The following is a 23274-nucleotide window of genomic DNA, read 5'->3' on the forward strand; positions in this document are numbered from 1 at the left end:
ATGTAACATAAACTATCAGAAAGCCTCCATGGTTCTCTCTGCTTTGCTGAGGAAGAACATCTCCAAGGCTCAGTTCAGGGCAGGAAGGAAACATCTGTACCCTTCATTTGTTCTCAGAGCGCAAACTGACTGCATAGTGCACACAGCAAGGCCTTCGTTTTATTACAACCAAAATACAGGATGGAATGAGGGGTGATTAGCACACAGGGAGAAGGGTTTTATTCATAAGTTCCTTTGTCAATTTAGATCACAAAGAGTCACACAGAGAAAAGAATAGAGCCCCTCCCCCCACCAAATTCCCTAACAATGTCATTAAATGTTGGCATGATACATGGTTTGCCATGCTGTGTTGAAAGGCAGCTGGAGGAGGGGGGGGAGTTTGAGGGGCAAGGGAGAGGTGACCAGGCAGAGTGGCGAAGAGGCAAGGCTGGGTGGTGGCCCCCCCCAAACCCGCTGCCAGAGACTCTCCCCTTGCCTCTCTTGACTATAGAGCTGTCCCTGCATTCATCTTCTGCTGAGCCAGGGCCATTATCTGTTAATGCCTCCCCAGGAAAGCCGTGCTGCAGAAGCGCAGAACAAACAGTTGGTGAAGAAAAACTAAGAGCCACTTTATCTAATCTCTTAATTGCAGCCCTCCTGAAGTTTGGTGCTTTGTCCCCATTCTCAGTGAAAGGTGTGATTTTCAAGGCCCAGAATTCCTCTTAATGCTTCATTAGAGCAGCGTTGTTCGCATTTAGTGCCGCTCCCTGGGACGCCAAGAGTTGGCAATTACAGCTCGAAAAGTTACAGATTTCTGAACAAAAGAGACTTTAGGAGCAGCCCATCCTCCGGAGCAGAGGGAGACCTCAGCTCCCTGCCTGCTGGTGACTTACGAGAAATTCATTAGGCGCCAAAGCAGCCAAATGAGATGGGGGAATTGGATGGGCTCGGCTCCGTACGCTGAGAAGAGCCAGCTGTAATCAAAGGCGCCAGGTTCTCGAAACCCCTGAGGGTTAATCTACAAGACTCGGACCGCAGCTGGTTATTTGGGGAGAGACTAGCTCTGAGCAATGCAGAATCCTCCAAGAGCCTAAATAAACACTGGGAGGGAGAGGGAGAGAGCTGCTGTGATGGGTCACCCTACAGGGGGCACAACTCAAGATGGCAGCGGTATATCCAAGGAGTCGCATTTTCCAGCTGTACCATCAGGGGAGGGCCATTTGCTCTGTGGCGAAAGTCCTGGGTTCAATTCCTCCCATTAAACATTAAGAGGGACACAAGAGAATCACCATTAGGTCACAAATCTCACTGGCATTCAGAGAACTTTGCGTGGTTTAACCTGCAGCCTTTCCAGCAGCCCAGGAGGGTCAGTCATTACTGTGGAATCTGTATTGTGGAGGGGAAGAAGAGCAGAGTGCCAGTGTGGTATAGTGGTTAGAGTGATGGCCTAGGATCTGAGAGGCCCAGGTTCGATTCCCCACTCTGCCATGGAAGCTTGCTGGGCAACCTTGGGCCAGACGAATGCTCTCAACCTAACCAGCCAACCTAACCAACCCCATGGGGTTGTTGCTGTGAGGATAAACACAAGAACATAGAAACATAGAGCTGGAAGGTAGCTGGAAACGTAGATGATCTTAGAAAAGAGAATGAATAAATGTGTGGCCAGTCCATGCTTACTGTAGCATAGTGGTTAAGTGGTTGGGCTATGAATCAGTACTCTGCTGGTTTGACTTCCACTACTGCCTAGGGTTGCTAACCTCCAGGTGGTGGCCAGAGATCCCCTGGAATCTCCAGGCCACTTGGAGAAAATGGCAGCTTTGAAGGGGGGAGTCTAGGGCATTATACTTTACTGAGCTCTTTCCCCTCCCCAACCCCTGCCCTCTCCAAGCTCCACGCCCCAAAGTCTCCAGAAATTTCCCAACCTGGAGCTGGCAGCCCTACTACTGCCATGACCTCTGCAAATGGCGTTGGATAAACCACTCCTCCCAGCCCAGCTCCCCAGCTGCATTGTAGGGATAATAATAACACTGACCTTGCTCACCTCTCTGATTAGAGCAATAATCTGTCTAGGTCTATAAGGGCAGGTATTATTATTATTATTATTATTATTATTATTATTATTATTATTATTATTACTGCTCCTGATGGCTAAATGGAACCTCCATGCTCAGAGGCAGTGTACCTGTTCCTGGAGTCACAGCTGTGGAGGGCTGTTACCTTCATGTCCTGCTAGCAGACATCACAGAACGGGAAAGAGAAAGCTTTGGCGTCACCCAACAAGCTTCTTCTAATGCTTGCGGCTGTGACTCGTCTCTGATAGTTCCAGCCAGTTCTGTGCATCAGTGAAGGGCTTCCTCCCAGCCTTGACTAGCTAAAGAGAAGCCAGGGCTGGGTCACAGCAACTGGGCACCCAGAAAGCCATTTCTCCCCTCCAGTGAACAGACAAGGGGAGGTTGTGGACCTCTCCTCCACATGGAAGCTTCCTCTCCGTCACTGGCTTAGAATTAGAATCAGCCATGAATGGGATTTTAAAACTTGGAACCAAACTCCGAAATGCAGACCTTAAAAAAGAAAAGAAAAAGCAGACAGCTGAACCCTCTCGCTACTGGATTAGCAGCCATCTGCACTTCTCAATCAATCCCATTTATTATGACAGACAGCAAGCTCTTCACACGATGGAACAACAACAGTTGGTTGGTCTGGATCTGTCTGCGGGCCCAATATGGCTCACTTTGGATGTCGGTGGGTCTGGGATTTGCAGCTCACGCTGTTTGCCAAGCCAAGCTCCTTGGGGGATTAATTGGATGGGTTGAGAACTGAGGCATGTGGCTGGCAAAGCGACTCCAGGAGGGAGGCAAACGAGGAGCCATTCCCGGAGCTGGGCAGAGGGTGCGGAGGCGCTCCGAGTTTCTATAGGGGGCTTCCTGGTATGATCAGCCATTCCACGGGTGCTCAAGTGTCCACGTGCATCCTGCACAGCGATCCCTAAGATACGACAACTGCCAGTGCGTTTACTGGTGTCTGCTTGCTTCTTGCATTTTGTGGGTGAAATCCCAAAGATTTTGAATGGGGCATAAACAAAACAGGGGGCTTCAGGCCACCCCTTGCCAGCTAATTGTCCAGCAAAATGTTGATCTCATGACCTGGGCAGCCGTGCCCCTCTGCTTGGCCATGGAAACCAACATTCTTCGGCCTCTGTGCTTGCCAACCCAACTGCTCCCTGTAGATATGCAGGAAGGAAATCCTGCCCTTTCTTTGGAAGCATCTCTTCCACAAAACGAAGAGACAACTCCAGATTTCCTCTGTCTCCCCTTCGGAAGAGCCAAGGAAGCATCCTCTTTGGATCAGAACCAGCTGCCTCCCGCATTTGGATCTGAACTTCCCAACATTTTGTGGAATCTTCCCGGACTTTCTGCCTTTCATGGCAACCCTATCTGTGACTGATGCATCCCACGATAGGGAGTGGTAGGGGGGTTTGGCTCCTTTTACCCTATCTAAATATTCCAAAAGATCCCGCAGACTCACCTAGACTGAGGATCTCTGCCGCAGCAGATCACTGCGAAAGCTACTAGGTGGAACTGCTGTTCTAGATTCCGGAAAGGTGCGTTTAGGAAATGGTCTTATGGAACTAGCTGCCACAAGATACAACTGAGGCTAAGAATGAGTCGAGGTAAGCCTCACAGCGGCGACTCACTCTCCTTCTGTTGGCTCCTCTGCCTTCCCAGATGCTCTGGAAGCTGCTTCCATCTGAGTATATGTGAGAGCCAGTTTGCTGTCGGGGTTAAGAGTGCGGGGCTGTAATCTGGAGAGCCGGGTTTGATTCCTCACTCCTCCGCTTGAAGCCAGCTGGGTGGCCTTGGGCTAGTCGCAGCTCTTCCAGAGCTCTCTCAGCCCCACCCACCTCACAGGGTGATTGTTGTGGGGATAATAATGACATAATTTGTAAACTGCTCTGAGTGGGTGTTAAGTCGTCCTGAAGGGCAGTGTATAAATCAAATGTTGTTGTTGTGGTGGTGGTGGTGGTTGTTATGCATTTGCTTCTGCCTATCCCCACATCTGGGGAAACCGCTGCAGCCAGAGCACATGGGAAAGGACTGTCGCGGGTGGAGAATTGCAGCTGCAGCAGCTGCGCCTGGAAAGCTCCCCTCCCTTCCCCAAAACAAGAAGCGTGTTTGGAAGCCCACTCTAGACCTGGCCGCTTGTATTGGCTGACAGGCCAAGAGAGCCTGCTGTCTTCCTCCAACGGCCAATATTGGCACAGAGAGGCTTCATTTCACATACTGTCTCCGAAATGACAACAGATGAATCAGCCCTCTAGAAAACTAGGCATAACTCAAAATACCATTGGGTAGCCAAACCCGCAGCTTTCATTTCCTACCCTAACCCCACCAGCACGTAAACACAACCTCGGATGAATCTGCGTCCTGCCTGCCTGACGCTCCTGAAGCCAATTTGAGACTGACATCCCTCTTGCCTCTAGGGTCCTCAGCTCCAGACTGAGACATGCTTAGAGATTTGAGCATGGAGCCTAAGGCAGGGTTTGAGGAGAGGAGGGATCTCCGTGGGATATAATGCCACAGAGTCTACCCTCCAGAGCAGCCATCTCCTCTCTGTAGTCTGGAGATCAATTGTAATTTTGGGAGAACTCAAGGCCCCACCTGGAGGTTGGCAACTCCACTTGCCCCTGTTGAAGCTAAGCTTGAAAATGCAAGGTGGGCTTAGCGTGGTTGTGCCAGATTGTGAGATGTTATTTCATGCATTGTTTTGTTCCTAAACGCACACACACATCAACACATACACACCACTGACAAAATCTCCTCTTCCTGTGTGAAATAAAAATAATTAATTCTTGCTTTTTTTAAAAAAAACACACACGTGTGTTTTGCTTTAGAAGACAGGAGCGTCGGAAATGCAAAATATCGGGAACCCAGGACACATATTTGGAGAAAAAACGAAATCCAGCAAAACGGAGAGCTCACTGCTTGGATGTGCAGAAGCCTGACGTGTTTACAGAGGGGGGGGAGCATTTGCAGCGGGCATCACGGACTTTCATTTCTGTTTCAGAGGCAACCCCAAAGAAGGCACGGGCAAAATGCCGAACACACGAGAGTCGCTGCGCATCCTTCCCCGCGAGCCCAGCCTGGCATCTTCTTGAGTTTGGAGTGCCAGTGATGGGCGTGCTAACCAGAGGAGCGTGGGGGTGCCTGCCGTACTCAGGGGTGTTCAGGCATACCTTGAGAACTGCGAGGCCAAGTTTTGCACACGCAGATGCCCAGCAGAGAAGCAGCCCTGCGTGGCAGACTGTGTGTGTGACTACAAGTGACTTTCTTCACGTGGAGAACACTAGATTTTTCTCGCAAGGTTACCTCGGAAGTGAAGTCCGAGTGGTCCTTCCCTGTTAGAATCACTGCCTGAAGAGCCACAAGAGGGCTTCGTTTGGGGGTGGGCAGCTGCTGCTTTCTCCCAGGGCATCCTACAGGCTGCCTGCTCCCGGGGAGCTGCTCTGGAGAAGGCGACCACGCCGGTGAAGCTTCAGCCGCAGCGACAGTGGCAGGATCTGCTGCAGGTTCTTCCACTGTCGCTGCGGCTGAAGCTTCACCGGTGTGGCCGCCTTCTCCAGAGCAGCTCCCCGGGAGCAGGCAGCAGCTGCCCACCCCCAGACGAAGCCCTCTTGTGGCTCTTCAGGCAGCGATTCTAACAGAGAGGGGAAGGACCACTTGGACTTCACTTCCCAGGTAACCTTGCGAGAAAAATCAAGTGTTCTCCACGTGAAGAAAGTCCCTTGTAGCTTTGCTCTGTGACTCCTGCTTCAAGCCTAGGACCTGCTTCCCCTGCTACTAACTTGCAGGCTAACTAGTCAGGCAGGGAATACAGCCCCGTTGGGTTAGCTGTGATCTGTTCCGTGTTTCCTGCAGCAGAGAATAAATTGAGAAGAGCAGGTGCGCGATGTTACATATCTATGTCCCTGTCGAGCAATTCCCCGTTCAGCATGCTGGTTGGTACCTTTAAAATCCTGGTTGGGCTGGGATTGGGAACCTAAAAGATCCCCTTGGTCCCAAATAGATGAACTTGCTGGGCGGTTAACATCTTTCATCAAGACCCTGCTCTATCAGAGACGGGGCCTTTTCGGTGTGGCACCCGAACCTGCACCTCCTTTGCACTGTTATACGCCTGACGCCGCTTTGCCCAATAAGTATTTGATTCTCTCTCTCTCTCGAGCAATTTTTTTTCCATGCATCCTCCAAGGAGACAGCGTTGCCAAGCTCCAGGTGGAGCCTGGAGTTCTCCTGGAATTACAACAGGTCTCCAGGCTTCAGATATTAAATCTCCTGAAAGAAGTGCCTGCTTTAGAGAGTGGACTCTATGGAATTACATCCCCCTGCTGAGCTCCCCTGCCCCAAATTCTGCCCTTCTAGTCACCACTGCCCAGGAATTTGCCAGGCTGGAGGTCAGAGTAGCACACCTGATTCTCCCTTCCCTGTTTTTATCCTCCTGGCTCTGCTGCGAGGTAGGTTAGCCTGAGAGAGTGTGACTTGCCCAGGGTCACACAGCCATCTTCTAGCAGTGTGGTGATTTGAACCCATCTCCCGGGCCCTAGCCTGACAACCACAACACCACATGGGTGTTTGTTGATATCTCCTTCCTGACAGGGGCAGGGTTAATAATTTGGTGCCCGTGTTCCTTCCAAGGCTCGTTTTCTTCAGTCTATCACTGGCATTAAACACTGTATTAAATATTAAATAGTTACATACTTTGCCTTTATGGCCTTTTAATTATTAACTCCTGCTGGCAGTTTTATTAAGTGTTTTGGGCTGTAGATACATACCCCCTACTCTTGTTATTGTGGGTCTTTAATGTTAATATTTTTATTACAGTTTTACCCTTTTAAGTATGCTGGAAGCCATGTCACTGGGAGCGTGGGTTCGAACCGTTTTGATCATCACAAAATAAGGATGCATTCGGGAGCCACGGCTGGGGTATTAGGACTAGAGATGGGCACGATCTCAAAAAAATTAACGATCCAGCTGATCGTGGATCTGCGCCGACGACAATCCCGAAATAACGATCCACACCGATCATCTCCCACTCCCGAGCCATGGATCGTGGATCGTGGATCGTTGAGGCCAAAGCGGGGCGCGCTGCTATTCCCAGCTATGTGGGAAGGTGGGTGATGGCGGCAGCCGCCAGGCACGGCAGGCACGGGGAGACGGCGACGAGCCGCCTCCCCTCGTCTGTGTTTTGCCATCAGAGCTGCCTATCAGGGTTTGCAGGGATGAGATTGGAGTGCCCATGGGTACAGAACACCCCCTTCCCCCTCCCTCCCCAGGGTGTCTTCTCCCAACTTGTGACTGCTTTGCTGCTCCGTGGTTGGAAGGAAGCCCTGCTGATCAAGGAAAGCTGGGCTTCCATTCGGGTTTCCAGGGCGACAGAAGGAGGGCAAACAGAGCTCAGGCTTTCCCCTGGCTCCGTTGCCAGGGGAATAGATTGCTGGCGCCTGAGCGTCTGGATCTCCAATCCAAGCCCGAACACAACAATCCAGGCCTCTCCTGATCGCTGGATTGTTGGCCACGATCCGCCGGGTCACGATCGCGCGATCGCCATTATTGTGGGATTTTTTCGATCGTAATGTGGATCGTGCCCATCTCTAATTAGGACGCACGTCTGTTGTTCAGAGAGTAACACAACTTGTCTCCTCTGTCCTGATCTGTCATTCTTGCTGTCTCCTTTTTGTCAGCAGCTGTGCCCCTCCCCAGAAGGGGCTGCATTTCCATCACAGTGACTTGGAGTCCAGTTTCTAAAGAGTATTTTAAGGTCCCAGGTGAGGGCCAAGCTACAAGTGACACCTGACACAGGTTGGACACTTGTCAGCTTCCCTCAAGTTTTGATGGGAAATGTAGGCACCCTGGTCTTGCAGCTGTAATGGAGAGACAAGCTGTAAAACCAGGATGCCTACATTTCCCATCAAGCCTTGAGGGAAGCTGACAAGTGTCCAGCCTGTGTCAGGCGTCACTTGTAGCTTGGCTCTCAAAAAGGGCTACTTGCCTGCAAGTGGGAAACGGGTATTTCAGGGAAACAATGCACAGCCGTCTGTGCCTGCTGCAGGGCTGGGTCTTGGGCCAAGTCACGCAAATGAGGAAGAGGAGGACCCAATGCAGCGGATGGCCCTGTTAGGGTTGCCAACCTCCAGGTGAAACCTGGAGATCTCGCAGAATCACAACTGGTCTCCAGACTGCTGAGATCAGTTCCCCTGGAGAAAATGGCTTTAGAGGGGGCTCGTGGCATCACGCCCCACTGAGGTTCCTCCTCTCCCCAAATACCACCATCCCCAGGCCCTACCCCCCAAATCTCCAGGAATTGGCAACCCGGAGCCTTCATTGTTGCTGGAGGTGCCTAGCATGCCCTTCTGGGTTCTTGGCATCCCCTTTGCTGGCAAAGTGCACACGCCAGTCTTGCTACAAAGAAAGCCAAAAGGGAAGCCCCCGGGGGCTACAAGACATGCAACAACAACAACCGGAGGACGCCACAACAGTAATAGTTATATAATAATTTATAATAAAGTGCAAAGGTGCAATGGTGTACAAACAAGGTACAAAAATTCCAAAGATACAATAATTACAATAAATACAAAACCGCAGTCTGTCGCCAAGGTAATTAATTTTAGCAACCATACAATGATGGGCTCAACTGGAGGTGGAGAGTGCAGTAAGGAAGGGTTGGAGAGAAACAGTCCAGACGATCACGCAAAGAGTGAAAGGGACCACGCTAGCCGACGGGCTAAAGCTTCCATTTACAATTCCCGTTTCGGAGCTTCTTCTTCCAGGGCTAGTCTCTAAGGGTTGTTAAATACAATATAATAATAAATAATCACTGGTGAACCACATTCCTACATGTACCCCCCAACTGTAAACATATATAACAATAAATACTCACTATCCGTAACCAACACTCCTCACACACCCACCAGTACAGAGCAGAAATTCAATCGACAGGTGTAAGAGCTCAACGACACACCCCACCATTTATACTCACTCTCCTGAGTCACCGAGTCATACAGAATTAAAGGGCTCGTACTACACTGGACTGCAAGTATACAACCATACAACGAAAATAACGAAAATAAAGCTAGACACGCACAAAAAACTGGACCACCGGTAATTCATTAGCCAAGAAAGCAGGTATAGTCAATAGAGAGGTTCAAACCCCCTGGGCTCATACTCTGGAGGGCGAAGATCCATTTCGACTCGGATCGTAAAAGGTTGGAGGTACAACCAGCATCCAGCACCTCCAGTACCGAGACAGACAACTCCCTGGGATCATTATGGCAGGATATAAAATGTTCAACCAAGGGGGCCTCCCTAACTTGATTTTTAATCCTAGACAGGTGCTCCTGTATCCGGACACGTAGCTGCCGTGTGGTGCTGCCAACATAATTGAGGCCACACCCACATTGAATGATGTATACCACATTGGGAGATTTGCATGTGGAAAATTTAATCGGGGGAGTTCTCCTGGGGGTTATTAAACTCGATAAGTCCACCATCAAATTGCAAACTGAACAGTCGCCACAAGGAAAATGTCCAGATGGAAGAGAACGACCAGGAGTTGGTCTACTAAACTCCGATCTAACCAGAATATCTTTAAGGCTTCTAGTTCTTCTAAGACCCGCTAGGGGGTATTGCTCACAGCCTGGGATCCCGCTCACCAAATGCCAGTGTCTCCTAATGATTTTATTTATGGCACCCGTCATAGAAGTATATTCCATGGACCACTTAATTCTAGGGTCCCGCTGGCGGGGTCTCGGCTGTAAGAGTAATTCACGCGGAGTAGAAGCCGCTCTCCTGATGGCTGGTCGTGTAACCGCTGCTGGGTAGCCTCTTAAAGCAAAACAAGCATCCATTGCTCGGCAATGCAGATTGAAATCGAAGAGATTGGTGGAATTCCGTCTGACTCTTAAAAATTGACCAATGGGGATATTATTTTTCAAACGTCTAGGATGAAACGAGTCATAATGTAAATAGGAATTCCTATCCGTTGGTTTTACAAAAGGCCGCACCCCAAGCGAGCCAGGAGTGCGTTTGTATATGGTGACATCTAAGTAATTAATACAACTCATACTCCCAGCCCAGGAAAACTCAATGTCCGGGTCAAGAGTATTAAGCCAGTGTCCGAATTCTTCCGCGGGGGAGGGGGAATCAAGAATGGCTATGACGTCATCAATGTATCGTTTGTAGAAAACAATGAACTTCTTAAAGGGGTTGGACTCGGAAAAAACATGTTGCTGTTCCAAACGAGACATATAGAGATTGGCAATGCTAGGGGCCGCAGCACACCCCATTGCCACGCCTTTGACCTGGTAATAATATGTATGGTCAAACCTGAAATAATTTTTTTCAAGAATAATATCCAAAAGGCTAAGCAAAGGCTAAGTATGAGTTGTATTAATTACTTAGATGTCACCATATACAAACGCACTCCTGGCTCGCTTGGGGTGCGGCCTTTTGTAAAACCAACGGATAGGAATTCCTATTTACATTATGACTCGTTTCATCCTAGACGTTTGAAAAATAATATCCCCATTGGTCAATTTTTAAGAGTCAGACGGAATTCCACCAATCTCTTCGATTTCAATCTGCATTGCCGAGCAATGGATGCTTGTTTTGCTTTAAGAGGCTACCCAGCAGCGGTTACACGACCAGCCATCAGGAGAGCGGCTTCTACTCCGCGTGAATTACTCTTACAGCCGAGACCCCGCCAGCGGGACCCTAGAATTAAGTGGTCCATGGAATATACTTCTATGACGGGTGCCATAAATAAAATCATTAGGAGACACTGGCATTTGGTGAGCGGGATCCCAGGCTGTGAGCAATACCCCCTAGCGGGTCTTAGAAGAACTAGAAGCCTTAAAGATATTCTGGTTAGATCGGAGTTTAGTAGACCAACTCCTGGTCGTTCTCTTCCATCTGGACATTTTCCTTGTGGCGACTGTTCAGTTTGCAATTTGATGGTGGACTTATCGAGTTTAATAACCCCCAGGAGAACTCCCCCGATTAAATTTTCCACATGCAAATCTCCCAATGTGGTATACATCATTCAATGTGGGTGTGGCCTCAATTATGTTGGCAGCACCACACGGCAGCTACGTGTCCGGATACAGGAGCACCTGTCTAGGATTAAAAATCAAGTTAGGGAGGCCCCCTTGGTTGAACATTTTATATCCTGCCATAATGATCCCAGGGAGTTGTCTGTCTCGGTACTGGAGGTGTTGGATGCTGGTTGTACCTCCAACCTTTTACGATCCGAGTCGAAATGGATCTTCGCCCTCCAGAGTATGAGCCCAGGGGGTTTGAACCTCTCTATTGACTATACCTGCTTTCTTGGCTAATGAATTACCGGTGGTCCAGTTTTTTGTGCGTGTCTAGCTTTATTTTCGTTATTTTCGTTGTATGGTTGTATACTTGCAGTCCAGTGTAGTACGAGCCCTTTAATTCTGTATGACTCGGTGACTCAGGAGAGTGAGTATAAATGGTGGGGTGTGTCGTTGAGCTCTTACACCTGTCGATTGAATTTCTGCTCTGTACTGGTGGGTGTGTGAGGAGTGTTGGTTACGGATAGTGAGTATTTATTGTTATATATGTTTACAGTTGGGGGGTACATGTAGGAATGTGGTTCACCAGTGATTATTTATTATTATATTGTATTTAACAACCCTTAGAGACTAGCCCTGGAAGAAGAAGCTCCGAAACGGGAATTGTAAATGGAAGCTTTAGCCCGTCGGCTAGCGTGGTCCCTTTCACTCTTTGCGTGATCGTCTGGACTGTTTCTCTCCAACCCTTCCTTACTGCACTCTCCACCTCCAGTTGAGCCCATCATTGTATGGTTGCTAAAATTAATTACCTTGGCGACAGACTGCGGTTTTGTATTTATTGTAATTATTGTATCTTTGGAATTTTTGTACCTTGTTTGTACACCATTGCACCTTTGCACTTTATTATAAATTATTATATAACTATTACTGTTGTGGCGTCCTCCGGTTGTTGTTGTTGCAAGTCTTGCTACAAAGCCTTGTCTTGAGCTGGCTGGCGGCTCAGCCAAGAAGAGGTTTGCTTATGGTTGCCAACTCTGGATTTGGGGGTGGGTCCTGGGGAGGATGGGGTTTGGGAGTGGGAGGTACAATGCCTTACAGTCCATTCTGGCAAAGCAGCCATTTTCTACAGGGCCACTTATCTCTAAGGCCTGGAGATCCGTCGCAATCCTGGGAGATCTCCCGCTACCACCTGGAGGTTGGCAACTTGCTGAGGGAACAAAATACCTTGAACCGGCTCTGGTCCGCTGCTCCTCTTGGATGGCGAAGGATGACTGTGCATCAGGGGCACCCAGAGAGCAGCTGGGCACAGAAAGAGCCATCCTCTCTGCTGGCGTGTGTCCGCAGCACGGAGCAGTCTTTTCTCAGAACTGGAGACAGACGATGTATCTGATCTCCAGCGCCGCTTTGATTTATGGCTAGTAAGATTCCCCTCCATAAGACATCTATCAGTTGCCGCTGGCTTATGGACACAGCGTCCCCACAAGATGGTATTTTTCCCCTCTCCTCCCCGATATGCCTCAGGCGAGACCGTTAGTGGAAGAAGGACGAATGCTTCACCTCCAAGCCTCCCACACTAGTCACGCACTTACATATGGCCAAACCCCTCCCCCCATCCTGGGGTTAAAATTTATTTTTATTTTATTTATTTTATTTTATCGTATTTATATTCCACCCTCCCCGCAAGCAGGCTCATGGCGCATAACAGCATTAAAACATTTAAAACATTTCATATATAACATTTAAAAGCATTGTACGAAAATATTTTTTTTAAAAAATAGCATCACTCTAATGTTTTGGGGCTTGTTTAAATTAGATTCCTAAACAAATGCTGAAGAACTCCAGGAGGACATGGGTGGATCGGAGCAAAGGGCCGCCTCGCACATCGTCCCCAGGTCCAACTGTGGCCAATCAAAGAGACTCCTGGGGAAGTTGCAAGCAGGCAATGAAAGCAGCTGTGCCCCCCCCCCTCAACCCCACTGCAGTTCGTCCGCACTGGGACATGCGGTTGCTGCCTTTGCTTGTTTGCAAACTGTCTCTGCCCCTTCTCCAGAGTCCTGCTCAAGGCAGCACGCAAAGCAACAATAAAATCTGGAAATCAACAGCATAAAAATCAACCAAGCCATCGAAACACCCCGTAAAAACCTGGAGGCTCCATTTCATTCTCATAGCAAAGTCTTGGGGAGTCTCCTGCTCTGTAGCTTTTAAAAAAAATCTCTTGTAAAGCCTCGTAAACTGGTAGAGATCCACAGGAGTTAGACGTGTTAGTCTGTAGTTGCAAAACAGTAAAAAGTCCAGTAACATCTTTAAGACTAACCAACTTTATTGCAGCATCAGCTTTCGAGAACCACAGATTTCTTTGTCAGATGCATCTGATGAAGAGAGCTGTGGTTCTCAAAAGCTTGTGCTACAATAAAGTTGCATCTGACGGGGAGCTGGGGTTCTCGAAAGCTTATGCTACAATAAAGTTGGTTAGTCTCAAAGGTGCCACTGGACTTTTTACTATTTCATAAACTGGTGGCTATCACAAAGCATTTTCAAAGGCCCAATGTTTCATACAGCCTTTTAAAAAACTGGCACTTAATTCGCTAATCAAGTACTGATTTTTTTAATAAATCAGCTTTTTCGTCTTTCTGATGATTTGCTGTAGCTGAATTCTAAGCAGACCTTAAGCCATCTGCCTCTTGCACATCTTATCCGACTTATCCCTGTCGAGCTCCGACTTGGAACTCTCTCTGTGGGCGGTTTATTTGGTTTGCTAGAGCTGCCACCACGAGCACCCATTTGATCACTTCCTTTTGCAATGGAAAACCCGGTAAAGAGGACATGGCCAGGGTGACCCATCTGTGCAGGGCTGCTTGGTGCTACTGAAGCGGGTACAGGCAGTTGGATGTCACATCATCACAGCACTCTGGCAGTCGTTTACAACCAGATAGTCTCTCTCATCCACACAGGAACATCCCAGTTGCAGGGATGGAGGGGCAGTTATGTCTGGTGGGTAGCCAAGAGAGGCTGCTCTTTGTGCCTGCATACTTTTAAATTTAACCCAAGTGGTTTTATTGTATATGCCACTTCGAGTCCCACAGTGTGGGGGGAAAAGTGGGATATAAATGTTTCAAGTAAACACGAGAGCACGGTAGCCAACTATGTGCAGATGCAGCCTTAAATAAGAGACTGTCACCTGCCTGGGTGGAAGGAAGGAAGGAAGGAAGGAAGGAAGGTGAACTGGACAGACGGAAGAAAGGGTTGGAAGGGAGGGAGGGAGGTGAATTGGACGGAAGGGAGGGAGAGAGGGAGGAAGGGAGGTGAACTGGACAGAAGGAAGTTAAGTTGGAAGGAAGGGAGGGAGGGAAGGAAGGAATGGAGGGAGGGAAGGGAGGGAGGAAGGTGAATTGGATGGAAGGAAGGAAGGATTGGAAGGGAGGAAGGAAGGAAGGGTGAGTTGGAAGGAAGCCCTTTGTCTGTGACTAATGGTATCTTCAGACTGCTGCACCTCCAGATGCGCTGCCTAATGGGCTTCGTTGCACAGCTCTATGAATAATGATGTTTGAATGGATGTGTCAGATGGTGGTATCAATCACTGCCGGTGCTTCAGGTTCCTGCTTAATGACCCGGGGTCTCCTGGACTCATCCTTCCTTTGAACCTGCTGCAGTTCTCCACCCCTGAGCGATGACAAGGCGCCCTTTTGACAGCTGTGTAGGGGGGGGGGCTGCTCTGCTTGCCCCTCTCTTGTCACCTCCCCACCCAAGGCTTCAGAGGCATGTCTGAATTCAGAATGGGGGAGGCCGAGGCAGGGCTGCGCCCGTCCTCCTTGACCCCCTCCTTGACCCCGCCTTTGCAATGAAGTCTTGGACATGAAAGTGTCACTTTAAACATAGGACATCCCATTCAGGTCTCTTAACAAGAGAGAGGAAGGAACTGAACTGACAGAGAGGTGGGTTGAGTGGAAGAAGCACAATCCATCTGGTGTTCTCTCCCTCCTCGTTCCCCAGGCCTCCTCTGACACAGTGTGACAATGCAGCCCTGTTCAGTAAAGTTTGCTGAACTCTCCCAAGGGACATTATTACTTCAGCTCATGAGCAGTGCAGTGGCACTGTATGGTTGCCAGCCCCCAGGTGAGGCCTGGAGATCTCCTGGAATTACAACTGATCTCAGACTACAGTTCCCCTGGGAAATGGCAGCTTTGGAGGACAGACTGTATGGTATAATGTAGATTCCCGGTGAAATCCCTCCCTGAATTCCCCCCTCCATAAGCTCTGCTCCCAAATCTCCTGGAATTTCCAAACAGAGTTAGTGTTAGCACAGGGGCCAGGGGTGGCAACTTCACATGGCCATTCTTCTTGAGCTGCAATTACAGTCCGCCTTAGTAAATGTTGCACACATTTAACTAAAGATGGATATTGCATCGCCATTACGTTATTGCAGATTTTCATCTCCCGGGTTACTGTAGAGCAAGGAAAGTCCAATAGACACCGATAAGTGAATGCCTTTCCGGTATATTCATTGCACAGTTCTGTCTCCTGTGGCACCACGTTATGAGGTTTTCTGCAGCAAATATTGCACGGTCTCCAAAGAGAAACAGTATAACGGTGAAGCAAAATACAGAACAAGAAAGCCTCCGGGAAACTTGGTAGAGTCGTGCTGCTTTCTAACTGGAACAGATAAGAAAGAAGAAGGGATCATTCAGCCTCCACTTTTTCCTTGAATAGTAGCATTTATTGCATATAGCCCAAGGCCATTACAAGCAATCACACAGGACGTAAAACACAAATCATTAATAGCTTCACTAAAATAACTGGATCTAGAAGTACTTATCATGTTAAAGCATTCCACCCTTCAGATACAGCTTTCGTTGATATTTTCTTGGCTGCCAAAGCAAACGATGGTACTCTGAATGAAATGAGCAAGTCAGTATCCGAGAGAAGAAAAATCAGCTTCTCTGTTTCCGAGTTAAGAGTTTAAGCCCTTCAAAACCGCGGCAGTAAATTTGATTTTTCTAGGCTCTGCGCAAAGTGGGCAAGACGGAATATCGTTCACCCAGCAAGTTCTTCGTACAGCAAGGGAGGAAGCTGACGGGCAGCAAATTCAGGACGGACAAAAGGAAATACTTCTTTATGCAATGAGTGATTCATTGTGCAATCCTAAGAAGAGTTACTCCAGTCTAAGATCATTAATTTTAGACGGGAGTAACTCTGCTTAGGATTGCACTGTAAGAGGTGAAATTCACTGCCATAGGAAGTAGCGATGGCCATAGGAATAGCCTGCTTTCAAAGGGGGTTCAACAGATTCATGGAGGATTCATGGAGCCATGGTGACTGAAGGAAGCCTCCACATCCAGGAGCAGTCAATCTCTGAATCCCAGTGCCAGGAGAACACAACATTAGGGGAAGCCCTCAGCCTTTATGCCCTGTTGTTGGTGTTGGAAGAGGAGGACTCAGCGCTGTCTCTTTCCACAGGTTTCAGAGGGGAGTTAGAAAGATAGAGAGGTCAAGGCACTATATGTAAATTGCTATTCTCAGGACTTTATCCTCCTGACTTCCTCCTTCTTGTTCTTCTCTTCCTGGCTTTGTTCCAGGCACCATCTCTCCCCTTTTCTTCCCTCCATCTTGGAACCATGGATGAAAGACTTGTCCTAGCATCCATGCCCATCCTTAAACTAGATCTGTCTCTCCTTCTTTCCTATCAGAGTATGGAATTCCTACAATAAAGAACTCTTATTTCCTTTCTAAATATAAGCAAGTGTATGCTTTGCTATTTTCTCTCCTGCACGCACACCAGCCAGCAGAACCACCTCACAGCCACCTATAATCCCGCTCGCTCTGCCGAATGATAGACTCTGCTAACAGCCCAAACATGAAACCGTTTAATTAGGTTTCTGAGGCCAACATACGATTTATGATCAGTTGGCTGTTCAGGGCAACTTGCTGGCCACCGAGAGACAGGACAGTGGACTAGATGGACCCAGCAGGGCTCTTCTTATGTTCTTATGAAGAACTCAATACATTTCAGCCTGTTGGAGATGCAGATGACAGGGAATAACCAAGCTTTAATTTTCAGAAGTACCCAGAATGACACAAGTTCTTCTGTACTACTTGGAGGGAAGGCCCCTGCGTGACTGGTTGGCTTGCTTACTGGATTCACATGGATTCAAGGCACGTGAGAAGCAGAGAGGACTTGGCTTTGCTTTCCTCTGCAGAATCTTCCTTGGTGGTCCCCCGTCCAAGTACTGACCCGGCTTAGCTCCCAAGATCTGACGAGATCGGGCTCTACCATGCCACCTTCCCTCCCGATTTCTATATAAATTACATTAATTATGTGCATATTTGCTAAAATGAATGCCAGTTAGAACATTAAGATGCTGGCAGGGCCAGCGTGTCCATGGAGGTGGGTCCGGCAGCTACCTCGAGCACTGAGGTGCCGGAGGGGGCGCTGGGAGGCCACCCACGTGCCGTCCCAGCTGGCAGCAGCCAATTCCCACTTGTAACAGCAATCGACGCAATAGAAAGCACACGCTGGGTGGGGGGTGCTTCTGCTTCTTGTTTCAGCGCCCCCCCATGGCGGCAAGTATAGATGCACGCTTACCTCAAAGTAAGCACCTTTAGGAACGAGAGGGGCTTACTTCCAAGTAAACATGCTGCACCGGAGCGTACTGCAGCTGTATTCATTTAGTAAACACCTGCAAGCTTTTCACCTGGGCAAACATGGATGGGGGGGCGCTTTGCTATTGGTCACAGTGTTGCAGCACACAGGGTGGGGCCACATGGGAGTTGGCAATCGAAAGTGTAGCAGCACAGATTGGCTGGCGGGCTCGGCTGAGCGTGTGCACCCGGCACGTGCCACCTCCAGTCTCCCAAATAAATCCAAAGTGGTTTTGTGCGGGAAAGGTGTTTCCTCCCACCCCCTTCCACTTTTCTGCCAGAGCTCTTTGGCCAGCTCCGTTTCCTTTCTTCCCTTCCAGTCTCATCCTTCCATTTTAAAATCTGCCGCGTGCAAACGAAAAAGTGCGCCAGGCTCCCCTCTCCAACATCTGAAGAGCCCTCCCCCTCGTCTCAGTGCCTGCCGTGCCAATAGGACTGGCTCACAGCAGCATGCTGCATGATAACGTCACATGCAATGATGTCATCATGTAGTCCCGGTGCGCGCATGTGTGCGTGCATGAGGCAGCAACAGCCTGAAGCTGCCCTCGGCCTCAGGCGCCAAAAATTCTGGCCCTGGCCCTGGATTCTGGCCTCTCCTTCCCCTCTTTTGTCCTCTCTTTTGAGGGTTCTTGTCCTCTTTTCCTGGTCACCTGTAGATGTTCATTGTATTCATAACCTTAATTGGTATACGGGCTCGTTGAAAGTTGTTAGCGCAAATGTGTGGGTTTGGAGAGTTGTGAATCACTTATTAAAGACCACATGAGGCAGAAAGTCAGACAGACCACGAGCCGGATCACCGAGAGACTGGGTTTAACCTTGGAGCGTGCCGTGGATGTAGGCAGAACAGAGGGAGTGGCAACGCAGCAGTTGAGGAGGCTGCAAGCTGCAGGGGTGCCGGCATATATCTGTAGAGCCAGCCCAAACCCTAAGAAAAGCCTCAAAGCGAAAGAAAAGGCCTGCCACAAGGGTGGCTTCAGAGACATCCTAAACTCTTCTCTGGCATGTGACAACGAATGCAGGACAGGCGATACACTGTGCAAAAAGGTACAGAACTAGAGGGAAACCATCTCAAGACAAACATATGTTGATAAGTGCAGAAACGAGTGAAACCCCATGTGATTTCTTTGTTGGCACACTGAATTATTCATCTCCGGAAGCTGAATGGGTCTTTGCAGAAACGGCCACATGGCTGCCGATCTTAAAAGAGACGCGTGAGCACAAATTAACGCAATGGCCTGAAAACCCGACCCTGCATCGCAAGCCAGGGTCCTTCCGAACAAATGCACTAGAGATTAACAACGGACTTGAGAAAAGGTGGCCGTTCTTTGAACGTCATCCGTATGGCTGCACAGTGGACTTCGATAGCCGTGCCGCAGACAGCGAACCAATTCGGTACAAAGAGTTAATTTAATAGAAACCGGCTCAGGTGCTCAGAGGGAGGCAGTCGCAGATTACAAGGATGCGTTCAAAAGCCTGGATTGCTTTCCCCTGCATGACTCCAGAAAATAAATCCACAGGCACGAGGGGTAATCTCTACACCTCCAGTCAAACTGAACAGTGCTTTCCTTTTTGTGTGTTTCGCCATCTCTCCAGCACGTGACTTGGTTCACTTGCTTGGAGTATCTTCTGCTCTTTCCTTCATCCCGGATTGCCTTATTGGCTGAGTGGCAAGGAGAGGGTGTGTTCTCCTCTGCAGGGTTAGTCTGGGTGGACTTTGGTCTCGGTCTGGTCTGTGCTTTGGTGACTCACCAGGAAATGTCGTCTCCAAAGAGGAGAGCACGGGCGCCGGGTTCTGCCAGTATCTTTAGTGGCTTATTAGCAAATCCTTCGAAATGCCGAGGGGGCTTTGGCAGTAAGCCTGACAGGCAGGGAAAAACATGACAAGCTGTTCCGCCAGCCGAAGGGGGGGAGGAAAGCAACCTCCAGTCCTGCCAGTGGTTAGTTCATAAACGGAGAGGAATTGATGAGTTTGGCCGCTTGGAAACCATGTGTCCTTGCTTCTTAGAGGAAGGGGACAAGCTGTGTAGCTGTGAAAAGCACTCTACGCATATCCAGGAGTTCTCTCACATTCTCCGTTGTTTTTCCAGTGTCCTATGCACTGAGTTTTATTGAAAAAATGTTTAGGAAGGACACCCCTTTCGTGGTTCAATCTACATATGGTTATTCCTGCTCAGATGTCACTGTGGCCATTTCTGCATGTCCTTATAGGGACGGCCCACTCACGGAACACTGGCAGTTTCCCCCCACAATTCCAGATGTCTCCATTTGCAAAACGGTTGCAGGCTGCTTGGTTTCCGTTTCTTCGGCACCTTTTCTGGGACCGCACTTTCCTTGGTCTTTTCTTTTGCCACGGGCTGACGGAGTGCTGCTTCTGCATTCTTGGGCATGTGGATGGCTAAAGTGTTCTGAGGAATCAGCTCCTCCGCCAAAGTTCTCAGCATGCCATCGCACATGTGCAGAGCAAAAAAAAAAAAAAATTGAAAGGGAGGCGGGTGACAAGTGCCAAACCTCCCCTCCCAAACTGCTTTTTCTAAGAACTGTGGAGCCTGTCCTGCGACCTCAAAGTGCAAGGCAAGCGCTTTTGGGGAGTGTGTGTGGAGGCTGAGTTTTCGGAGCGACTCAGCAAAGCACACACAAAAAGCAGGCAAAAGACGGGAAGGACCAGCTGTGTGGAAATGGCCTGTATCTCCTGCCAGCCCAGAGTTTCTATCTGTGAACCGACTACCGATAAGAATGATTCAGTGGGCCCAAGGGCCAGCTGGGCAACCCAAAAGCGCCGGTCCCTTTCCACCATCTCCTGCACAGAATATCATGGGCCAGGGGTCATTTCGTAGAAAAAGAGCTGGAGGAACTCATTAGCATACTTCATTAGCATATGCCACACCCCCTGGCATCACCTATCCTGGCTGCTTTGGACCCAATCCTGGCCATTCAGGGCCTAAATTGGGCCCAAAATGGCAAAAGGGGCTGAAAATGGCTGAAAAGGGGCCCAAAATGATCAGGATTGGGCCACTACAGAGTGGGAGAGTGATCCATCACCCGTCAGAGGCCTGATCCAGGCTGTTTCGGCCCTAATCCAGGCTGAAACGAGCCCAAAATGGCTGAGAGTCAGGTGGGCAGGGCCACCTGACATGTGACCTCTTTGGGGAACTGCCGGAACTGTGTTCCTGTGCGTTCCTCCTCGAAATGACCCCTTATGGGCCCTGCATATCTGAGCAAGAAACAAAGGAAAGGGCGACCTCCTGGACTTGAGGTGATAACGTCGCTGTTGTTCTTATGACATACAGAATGAAAAGAGGTAACAGTATAAAAAAGAAGGGAGCTTGGACTCTCAAAAGCTTGTATCCTGGAAATCCAGTTGGTCGTTAATGTGCTACTGGACCCAAATCTTGCCCTATAAAATGGTTTCACTTAGACTGCCTTTTCTTTTTTGTTTGCAATGTAATCTTGAATATATCCAAAAGAAGACTATTAAATGCATTGAGAATCTTAGCCCCCCCCCCCACCATGCACAAAACACTAAAATCCTCACTCCCCCTTCCCCTGGCTCAGATCTGGCCTCTAGTTTCCAGGTAGGTCGTAATGGCTGAAGCTGTGATATATATGTCATAACTGGCTTTAAATTCACTGCTTTTAAAGGGGGTTAGCTGAATGCTTGATGGAGGGAGAAGAGCCTATCAACAGCTGTTAGCTACGACAGTAAAATGAAGCTTCCAAGTTTAGGGGCAGCCTATCCCTGAATGTCAGAAAAGAAGGGATGTTGCACTTCCTTCCTACGGGCTTCCTGGCAGCGTTTGGCTGGCCACTGTGGGAGACAAGATGAGGGAGAGAAAGGCCGATTCCAGACGGCCCTCCCCATCCCGAAACATCGTGTGTCGTCGTGCGGAAAACGCGAAATATCGCGTTTTCTTGCGCGAGTTTTGCACGTTGTGCAAAACTCGCGTGAGAAAACGTGATATTTCACGTTTTCTGCGCGACGTTTCGGGATGGGGAGAGCCGTCTGGAATCGGCCAAAGACGGACCCTGGGCTTGATCCGGCTGAGCTCTTCTGGTATTCTTGAGGTGTCTTTGCAAATCGTTGGGGTCCCAAATGGACGGATTGAAATAACGCGTCTGTGGTGTCAACCGACTTACTTCCAAGAAAGTGCCTTAGGGATTCTAGTTTGAACTAGATTATATGCCCGATGCATGACTTTTTGTTCCCTTCCACCACCACCAGCAATTCCTTCTCTTGGTACAGTATTGTGGCATCTGATTCATCCTGAGGCCAGATAGGTATCTGAAGAAGGGAGCTTTGACTCTCCAAAATTTTGTTGGTCTTGCTGCCAAATCCTTCTGTTCTACTGAAGACCAATATAGCTACTGACCTGAAGCAATTAAACACTGTACATCCTTTACTATACAGGCACTGTGTTGTCCAAGGTACCCTAAACATAAATTTTTTGCAAAATAAATCACTGCTTAAGCTCCATAGACGTATCTGGTATAGCATTTATCTTATCTCATTGCCTTGGCAAAATTGTGGCAACATGGCAGAGGTTTTGGCTTGGGCCTGACAAATGGAAGTAGCAGTCTGGGCAAAGGTGGGTGGATCTCTTTTTGTGCGGAATGGGCCCCCAGTCCAGAAACTGTTGCCTGCAAGGCTCTTCTGTTTGAAAGGGCTTTCCTCTGTAGGTTCAAAAGCAATCTGCTTTGTCTTGCTTTTGTCTTATTGCATTCGGCATTACAGAATTTGGCTTTATATCATTTAGGATTAGTTTGCCGAGCAAAAGCGATTGTATTGTGTGTCTTATCACTGATTCCTCTAAGCTGCCTGAAGGGTGAGGGCGGGGTAAAAAAATATTTTAATTAAAGGAAGAAAGGGATGCTTTAATTAGTTAAAACTGTACATGCAACAATCGGGCGGCGCAGAACACATCAGAACCCGTATGAAGGAGCACGAGACGGATTTAAAGCCGCAATCTCTAAACCCCTGTAAGAATGCCGCGCCAGGAGAAAATGGGCGGGGACGCCCACGCGTTTGTGCAAATTCAGAAAAGGAGGTGCCTTGCCCAGTGCATGAGAGATGACTACGATGGTACTGACCAGGCAGACTTCTCTTTGGAGGAGACCCTCAGTCATTGTACTACTCTAGGAAGGACCCAGATTCTGGAAGCCCCCTGCTTATCGTCCAATGGTGACCCGAACTGATGGGCAAGCTTACATGGGAGGAGGAGCATCTTCAAGGCCCCAGGGGCCAGTTTGGGGGTTGAGTTTCAGTTGTTCCGCTGGGTCAGGTCTAGGGTTGCCAACCTCCAGGTAGGACGAGATTCTCCTGGAATTACAACCAATCCTAGAACCTGGACAGCCCAGGTGAGCCTGATCTCGTCAGATCTCAGAAGCTTAGCACGGGCGGCCTCAGTTAGTAATTGGATGGGAGTCCAACTATGGAGACGAGGGTTGCAGAAGCAGGCAATGGCAAACCCCTACTTTTGTTGGAATACTAGGATTTATTTAAACCAGGGCTCATTTTGAGGGGGAACACACAGGAACGCAGTTCCGGCAGTTCCCCAAAGAGGTCACATGACAGGTGG

General features: G+C 49.0%; 1 protein-coding gene across 2 annotated transcripts in view; it reads left to right on the top strand.

Annotated features, from left to right (window-relative positions):
• Positions 1 to 23274, top strand: part of PDE2A (phosphodiesterase 2A) — a 334282-nt gene that overhangs the window by 232986 nt on the left and 78022 nt on the right. The window lies entirely within an intron of this gene.

Source organism: Eublepharis macularius, chromosome 3, assembly GCF_028583425.1.
Source record: "Eublepharis macularius isolate TG4126 chromosome 3, MPM_Emac_v1.0, whole genome shotgun sequence".
NCBI classification, from domain to species: domain Eukaryota; kingdom Metazoa; phylum Chordata; class Lepidosauria; order Squamata; family Eublepharidae; genus Eublepharis; species Eublepharis macularius.